General features: G+C 42.2%; 1 pseudogene; it reads right to left on the bottom strand.

Moving 5' to 3' along the window:
* Window positions 1-2,578: 2,578 nt before the first annotated feature.
* Window positions 2,579-3,525, bottom strand: LOC123346876 (annotated as a pseudogene).
* Between the last annotated feature and the right edge of the window lie 5,010 nt (window positions 3,526-8,535).

Below are 8,535 nucleotides of genomic sequence, written 5' to 3'. Positions count from 1 at the left end.
ATGTTTCTCTCCTGGTATGGAAATATCAATTAACATGGGCTTGTTTGTCATAAGGAGTTTTATTATTTATTATTATTGTTATTATTTAGCACAGAATAGCTCTCTTTGTTTCTATCTGAGGCTGTCATTCACACTTCCATGGGTTCCTAGAAATGAGAAATCAGAATGATTTGCTGTGTAACCTTCCCTTTCTTCAAAATGGGGATCATATTAGCTACCCCCCTCATGTGGCCATGTGAAAATTAATACATTATGATTCAGACTGGACTTTGTATTTACTGGCCATAATACAACACCTTGCTGTGTAATGGCTTTGACTTTAGTGGGTCGACATCAGTGTAAAATCACAGGGACAGTTATGATTTGCTTCCACTGTATGAGGATGTGTAGAAATATTATGATAGGTAGCAGCAGGGCAGCTGGAAATAAATCTAAAATTGGTGGTATCTGAGTGGCTTCCTTTCCAGTCAGTAGAGTTACATTGGTGCTAACATAGACATAATCAATGCAACAGTAGTGTAAGTGGGAGGAGTATCAGACTCTATAATCACATTATCCAGGTAATGAACACTCATGGTGTGAGAAAATTGCCTATGGGGTCAGGAAGAAGCAAATTCCCCCCCGCACACCATGCGGTTTGGTTATATTCTCACTTATTTCAGTTTTACACCAGTGTAACTGTGATGACTTCACTGGAGTTACTCATAATTTACACCAGCATAAATAAGAGGTTGATTTGGCCATTGATTTCAGTAGAGTTACTCCTGATTGATATTTGGGTGAGTGAAAGGGGAATTGATCACTACTGACTCCAGTGGAGTTATTCCTGATTTACACCAGGGTGAGTGAGAGGGGAATCAGCTCCACTGAATCCCATTGAGTTACTCCTGATTTGCACCGAGGTGAATGAGAAGAGAATGAGCCGATATGATTATAGAACATTGCACAAACAGTGAAGTTTATTATGTGGATTTCCCTATACGTCAATGCCTGCAGGAGCTCAGTCCATAACAACCCCTACTGCTGCCTCAGTATTGGCCACTCCCACTGAGATTTCCATAGCGACCTAACAGAGTTAGATGCCCCGTGCTCAGACTTTCAATGGGAATTGGGACCTAATTCCCCTAGAATCCTGCAAAAACTACAACCTCAGTGAATATCAGACAGATAAATTCGGAGGTCACGGGGAAATATAGCATTTCCATTAGAGAAGTGGGGAGCTAGAGGCACAGTCTATAGCCAAAATGTTCAGACTTGGGAAACAGAAGCTGAGGAGTTTGGCGACTTTGAAAATCAGGCTTTGTTTCTTTAGGCCTCTCAGCAGTTATTTTGGTCCCTACACTTAGCATCCAAAGTGTGGAAAAGTTGCTGTTTAAAGTTCCTCACTTGAAAACGGGGAGCGATAATATCTCTGCTTTTGTCTGGAGAGCTCATGATGCTGTACAATGTGAGGCAAATATTATATCCCATCTGTAAAACCTTCATTATTCTATTTGAGGCCCTGACAGGGGTGAAAAATATCATTAAGGTCACCCATGAGAAGAGATGGGAATCCAACTCAAAGATTTCCTGTCTCCCAAACACTCTACTAAGGCCAGTGGGGCCAGATCTTCACAGGTATTTAGGCACCTAATGAGATTTTCAAAAGCACCTACACTTCTAAAACTCATTGATTTCAATGGGAGATGCTAATGAAAATACCACTAGATGCCTAAATGTCTTTAAAAATTGGGTCCAAAGCCATTAAGCTTGTGGTTGCAACATCGGGTACAAATTATAGTAATAATTCCTCACCAGTCTTGGCCAATGAGAAATTTGAGTGAGCAAGAAATATAGGAAATATCTTCTGATCTCTATGGTTCCAACTTCTTACTCTGTTGGATGAATGGGTATTTTCTATGTGGACATCTTATTCCATAGGCCCAATTATCACAAAAGAACCCAATGACCATTAGAAGTCAATGGGAGTTGCACAATTAACTCCTTTATCTTCCTTTAGAAAACCCATCCTAGCAATATGGCTTTTATTCAGCTTTATTAAACACATGGGCTGAGATTTTCAAAGCAACCTAAAGGACACCCAGTTCCCATAACAATTCATGAGAATGTGGCACACAAATCCATTAGGCACCTTAGAAAATCTCCCCCTTTCTGTATGATTGTAACTATCTTACCAAGCAACACAAATCACTCTGTAACATTTAATTATCCTAATCATTATTAACCAACCCACTGTTTTATCATTATAATTATGGCTGTTTTTCTTGTTTATGTTATGGTAGCACCTAGAAGCTATGGCTCTTTTGTGCTGGGTGTTGTACAAACACATATCAATGGGACAGTCCCTGCTCCAAACAGCTAACCATCTAAGAATAAAACTACAGACAACAGGTGGAACATACAAACAGAAGAGGAGAGTATAAGGAAACAATTAAATGTAACTGGTCAACATGAAGAACAATGTGTCCAGTGACACAGCTGCCTAACCATTGTCAGGGTATTTTTGCTGGCATCACAGCAGAGAAGAGTTTTAAGAAAGATATTTGTGTGTCATCCGCAAACTTTACCAGGAATGATTTTATATTTTAAATTCTTCACAAATCAAAGGGAAAAGCTTCCTGCCCATAAGTTTTCTCAGGGCATTTTTTATCTCCTGGTTCCTCAGGCTGTAGATGATGGGATTAATCAAGGGTGGCACCATTGAATAAAATGCAGCCACCAGATGCTGCTCCAAAGCAGAGTCGGAGGTTGGTGCCATGTACGAAAACATGCCACTGGTGAGGAATAATACAATGACAGTGAGATGGGGTAGGCAAGTGGAAATAGTTTTATGGCGACCTTCCATGGAAGGGATTTTCTGCACTGTTGAGAAGATCTGAACGTACGACAATGTTATTAAAGCAAAACAGCTTGAAGCTAAACACACACCAAAGACGATCAGTGCAATTTCACCAGTGTGGGATTCAGAGCACGAGATCCTCAGCAATGGCTGGATGTCACAGAAGAACTGGTTGATAATGGACCCACAGAAGGGGGATGAAAATGTGTTAGCAGTGTGCAAAGCAGAATAGAGACCACCACCCACCCATGACCGCAGGCTAACTTAACACACCTCCTCTTGTTTATGATAATTGCGTAGTGGAGAGGATTGCAGATGGCAACATACCGGTCAAAAGCCATGATTGTGAGGAGAAATAGCTCTGTAGCTAAGAACGACATAAATAGAAAAAGTTGTGCAACACATCCCTGGAAAGAAATGGATGAGCTGTTCATGAGGGAATTGATGAAGGACTTGGGTACCGTGACAGAAATTAAACAAATATCCAAGAAGGAAAGATTTCTCAGGAAGTAGTACATGGGGGTGTGAAGGTGGCAGTCAAGGGTTATTGCCATGATGATGCTAAGATTCCCTGACAAGGATACAATATAAATAAACAGAAACACTACAAAGTGTAAAAGTTGCAGCTCCCGAACATCAGAGAATGCCATTAGAAAGAATTCACTCATAGTGGTTTGATTGGCCATGATTTTTCAGGGAATAACATTTTCTCTCTGCAGAGGGAAGGATAGAGAGACTGATATAATAACAAAAACGAGAACAGCAGGCATCATACATACAGATATCTCCAGGTCTTAAATTCAGCTAGAGCTGTCCAGAGCCGAGCTCCAGTAAATATTTTCAAACCCCTTGGAGTTTTTAATAGAATGGTTGGGGGGGGAGGGATATGGGGGGCTTTGGGAAATACTCTATAAGACTTTAAGCCCTGGATAGCTCCCTATATTCAACTCCTGAACACAGTCCTTCAAACTGCTGCATACAGCCAACTGGAAACCTGAGAGTAATCACCTGAACTATTTTCTGTTTCTCATCCAGGATTATTTTGATGGAAAGTTTCCAGTAATCTCAAATGCTCAGTGATTCCTAGGTGTTTATTATTAATTTTTGTAAGGTTCTCAAAAACTAAATGAGTGTGGGTAAATGCCTGGAGGATTCATAGCTACATGTCAGATAATTAGATAGAGGGATAGCTAGATCTGTCTGCGATACTCTTTCACCACACTGAAACATCAGTACATGGCCCTACTGTGGGTGGGTAAACTAGTTCTAGTAGGAATCATTTAAAGAACCTAGAGTTCATTACGTATTATGGTCCTTCAGTTTGCAAAGGGATGGCAAAGTTTTCAAAAATAAATTGCCAAAGCCTGTGCTCTTTACCCAGTCCTTTCTTAAGGAATAATTAAGGATGCCAAAATGTAAGTACGGGTGGCAGGACTTGGGCCAATAATAATAGCAGAACTAATAACTGAATCGAAATAATAATAAGATAGTGCATAGAATTAGAAAATGAACAAAAGTTATGAAGACTATGAGTAGGAAATATCTGAGATTGCCTGACTCCCAGAGGTTCTCATATGCCACACCATTGCCATGAGTGTTAAAGGGCTGGCTTCTGTTCTCAGCAACACCGGTGTAAACCTGGAGTCACTAGAGGAGTTTGGGGTTTACACTGGTGTAAGTGAGGTCAGAAACTGGCCCAATATCCTATTTCAGTAACAAATCCTGAGTACTGCTTAGCAACTCCAACTTCAACAGACACAAACATCACACACCCTCTCAGACTCAGCAATGCAGAATTGAGGGAGTTCACCATCTCTGAATTTCCCCTGCACATCCATCCATCTATCTATCCATCCATTTCTGGGATGCCTAGCAGTATGTTATCTGGGGGGCGGAAGGAGGGGGCTTGTCTGTTTAAAAAAAAGTTAGATCTATTGCAGTGGAGCTAAAGATATTGTATGTTCAAAAGTCTGACGGAATCGTACCATGCTAAAACAGGCATCTTCCTCTCCGTTTGTGACAGTCTCATTCTTCCTCTGGCTTCACGCTATTTGCTAAGAAGGAAATAATGGTAGCATAGACATGTCCTTGTATCCCAAGGGTGAAATAATGTTGTGGATGAATATATGAGGAAACAAACCCCAACTAGGGTGACCAGGCAGCAAGTGTGAAAAATCGGGACAGGGGGTGGGGGGTAATAGGAGCCTATATAAGAAAAAGACCCAAAAATCGGGACTGTCCCTATAAAATCGGGACATCTGGTCACCCTAACCCCAACAGAAGTAATTTAACTGCACAAATCATGCTACATACATGCAAACAAAGGTGCCTATTCTCTTCCATAATCCACTTGCATGGAGTGAATGAAGTAGACCCCTGGAGATAACTGTTGCCATATAGCCTTCAAAGGGACTTGGGGGAAATGTCTCTGGGGTCCCATAATGAGATGTGTGCCCTCAGCAGACACTGCCCCACCCTGTATACTCTTGTATTTTCACAGCAAGGCACAATAATAGACACGGGAGCTAACTTCCTCCTGGGTATAACTCCATCAACTTCTGGGGAGTTATAGCAGAGAAAACTCTGGGCTATGGTTTCTTGTAAGCCTTTCTGCAGTAGCTTAAACTGACTGATTCAAAGATTCATAGATTCACAGAATTCAAGGCCAGAAGGGGCCATCATAATCTAGTCTGACCTTCTAAGTGTCCACTACATTTGGGACCACCAGATTCTTATCACTGGGGTCACTCAGGAGTAAACAGCCATGAGGACAATGTAGTTACTCTGCATTTAAACTGCACAACAGGATATGGCCCTGTGGCAAATTGCCGGCACTGTTGTGGTGGGTCCTGTCCTTTTTTCTTCTTATGGGGGGGTCAGGGCATCATCTCTCACTCCTTTTCTTGGGCATTAACCACCTCACTAGTGTCCCGGAGAAGGGGGGAATGGGGGAGGAGGGATCTGGGCCTGCCCTCTACTCGGGTCCCAGCCCAGGGGCCCTAGGGATAGCAGCAAAGAGCTTGAAACTGTGATTCCTTCCCCATGGCTACTTCCCTCTCCACCCCTTCAGTTTGTTGGGCTTCCCACCCTCTCTCCACTTGGGTAGGATTTCTCCCAAACCCTTGTGTCTGGGGAGTCCTTTTGCTCAGCGTGAGCAGGGTTTTCTTTTACCTAGTGTTCTGGTCTTCTTGCCCACAACATCTCTTCTCCAAACTCCCTTCAGCTCTCCTCCAAACTCTTCCCTCTGTTTGACTGAAGCAGGAGTTTTTTATCAGGTGTCTGGCAGGGCCTTAATTGGCTCTAGGTGCTCTCATTAACTTGTAGTAACCTCTCCTTCATCTACAGGGAACAAGGCTCTGACCATCCTGGGGCTTACATATCGCCCATCGATCACTCTTCTGCTGCATCACAGGCCCTTATAGTTTTCAAAGCTAATGGTGTGAAACTCATCATACCAATGGAGAAGAGAACTGTGAGGGAGGAGAAATGGTGCATGGACTATAAAAATCCAACTACCCTTTCATCTAGAAAGGTTACCATTGGTGGGGTTTGGAGTTGGTCGGATTTTTTACCCCTGTGGAAAATTTTTACTTCTCAATGAAAAATAGAAAACTGAGATATTTCAATTCAGAAATGATATCATGGAGCCTCATGGGAATTTTAATTCAGGTGCCTCATGCTCCTGTTCATCTCTACAGACTGAACTTATTGGTCAGACTACATCTCCTATAATGCACCATGGTCTTGCCTCTTGGTGAGGGGAGCTAGTGCATCATGGAACTCCCTGGTATGGTGGATCATGGGAGATGTAGTCCAGCTGGGAAATCCAGTCCATAAAGAAGAATGAGGACATAGAAAAGGTACAAAGAAGGGCAACAGACATGATTATGGGTATGGAACAGCTTCCACATGAGGATGAATTAAAAAAGACTGGGACTATTCAGCTTGGAAAAGAGGTGACTAAGGGGGGATATGATAGAGGTCTATACAATAATGACTGGAGTGGAGAAACTGAATAGAGAAGTGTTATTTGCCCCTTCACATAGAGCAAACATCAGGGGTAACCCAATGAAAGTAATAGGCAAAAGGTTTAAAAGAAACAAGAGGAAGTACTTCTCCACTTAACGCAGAGTCAACCAGTGGAACTCATTGCCAGGAGATATTGTGAAGGTTAAAACTATAACTGGGTTAAAAAAGAATTAGATAAGCTCATGGAGGATAGGTCCATAAATGACTATTAGCCAAGATAATCAGAGACGCAGTTTCAATTCCCCCCTCTCTGCCAGAGATAAAAGAAAGCATTTGAACGGGGTGTCCCAGCCTCAGTCTCTACTGTTGAAGCTGTTCAACTGTGGATAAATAATGAAAGAGTCATTGGAGCAGGGGAACTGGACCCTAGGTCTTCCACCTTCCTGGACTACAGAATCATTCTGACTCTCAGTCTCTCTTTCTTTGGCCCAAGGACTATTGAAATATGTATCCACAATGGAACAGTCATTGGGCCAGAGAGAGCGATGATGGGCCTATTTATGTTACTTTACATATTTCCAATACACACACACACACACACACACACACACACACACACACGAAAAGGCATCACCTGGAAAAGCTTTAGTCAATAGCATTATGATGAGATTTGATAGTGATGTAAATAACCAGGAGCTTTATTGATCAGGCCTGCACTGCTGGGGCATCCATACAACACAGATGGAAGTTCCAGGGTCAGATCTCCAGATTTTAGGGTAGTTCTTTAATGGATCTACTCCAGTTCACACCAGCAGAGGATCTGGGCTCATACAATCTACCCATCACGCAAGGGAATTTTGCCATCAGTTAACAGTAACATGGTTAATTCTTCACTGAGTTAGTGGCCCTGATTCCCCACTTTGTAACACCTATTTATAATCAAATAATTCCTAATTTACACTGGTGGGATTGTAAAGAGAATCAGGCCAATTGAAGTCTTTAAATCAAGATTTGAGGATGTAAGTAACTCAGTCAGGTGTTATGGGTCTATTAAAGGAGGGAGTGGGTGAAGTTCTGTGGCCTGTGATGTGCAGGAAGCCAGACTAGATAATCACGATGGTCCCTTCTGAACTTAAAATCTATGAGTCTATTATGGAGTTAGATCATCATCACTTCTCATCTATTACTTCTCTTCTTCATCATTTCAGGATCTCCCTCAATCTTCTTACATCCTGGAGAGAAGGAAGCTTGTTTCCTTCTCTATCTTCCTCCCCTTGAATGCTGAGTATCTTCTCTCTGTTGTCATCTCCCAGCCCCTTTTAGGGTGCAGTTTTCCCACCACAATGCATAAATAGTTCAAACCATGTTGTACACTGTGGCAGACAGGAAGAACATGGTCCTGGGTGGAGCTGGGCTGTTTTCTCCACACCCCCTGTCCATTCACATATATCACACTCAATAATAGGGACTGGTCCTCTTTAGCAGCCAGTCATTACTCTGCCTCAATTCTGCCATAGCCTGGAATGACACTCTCCAGGACAGCCATGTATGGCAACTCCAAATCCTTGAAAAAGTAAATACCAAACATTGAGGGACTTACTGAATTCTTACTCAGACAAAATTCCAATGACATTAATGGGACTACTCACATGAGTCATGATGAGGAACAAGGATTAACAGACAATTGAATTTTGACCCCTGTCCTAACCCATAGCCCCCACACCTAA

This window comes from Mauremys mutica, chromosome 12 (assembly GCF_020497125.1).
Source record: "Mauremys mutica isolate MM-2020 ecotype Southern chromosome 12, ASM2049712v1, whole genome shotgun sequence".
Classification (NCBI taxonomy): domain Eukaryota; kingdom Metazoa; phylum Chordata; order Testudines; family Geoemydidae; genus Mauremys; species Mauremys mutica.
The sequence above is the reverse complement of the archived record's forward strand: the minus strand, read 5'-3'. Positions and strand labels throughout refer to the sequence as shown.